Source organism: Tupaia chinensis, unplaced genomic scaffold (assembly GCF_000334495.1).
Source record: "Tupaia chinensis unplaced genomic scaffold, TupChi_1.0 Scaffold138490_1, whole genome shotgun sequence".
Classification (NCBI taxonomy): domain Eukaryota; kingdom Metazoa; phylum Chordata; class Mammalia; order Scandentia; family Tupaiidae; genus Tupaia; species Tupaia belangeri.
Genome location: NW_006198386.1, coordinates 885,180 through 885,542, shown reverse-complemented (window position 1 = coordinate 885,542; position 363 = coordinate 885,180).

The window sequence follows — 363 nt, the reverse complement described above, 5'->3', positions numbered from 1 at the left end:
AGTACAAAAAGCAAACCCAAAAAAAAAAAAAAAAAAACGCCAACGCACAGCGCTTCATGGTGGGGCTAGGCTCTGAGAAACGCATCATTACACAATCTCCCCTTTGTGCGAACATCAGAGCGTGCTTACGTGGATCTCAGAGGGGTAGCCAGCTACACACCTCAATAGGCAGGCAGCCAGTTATAATCATACGGGACCTCTGTCGACCTGTCACTGACACGACGTTGTTACGCAGTGCATGACCAAATGCATACTTAGAAGAGGGTAGCGCCACCATTTTTTTTTTAAAAAGACATCCATTTTACGTCTCATCAGGCAACTTGAGTCGCTGTGTTATACACTGTTAATTCCAGTTCTGTAGTG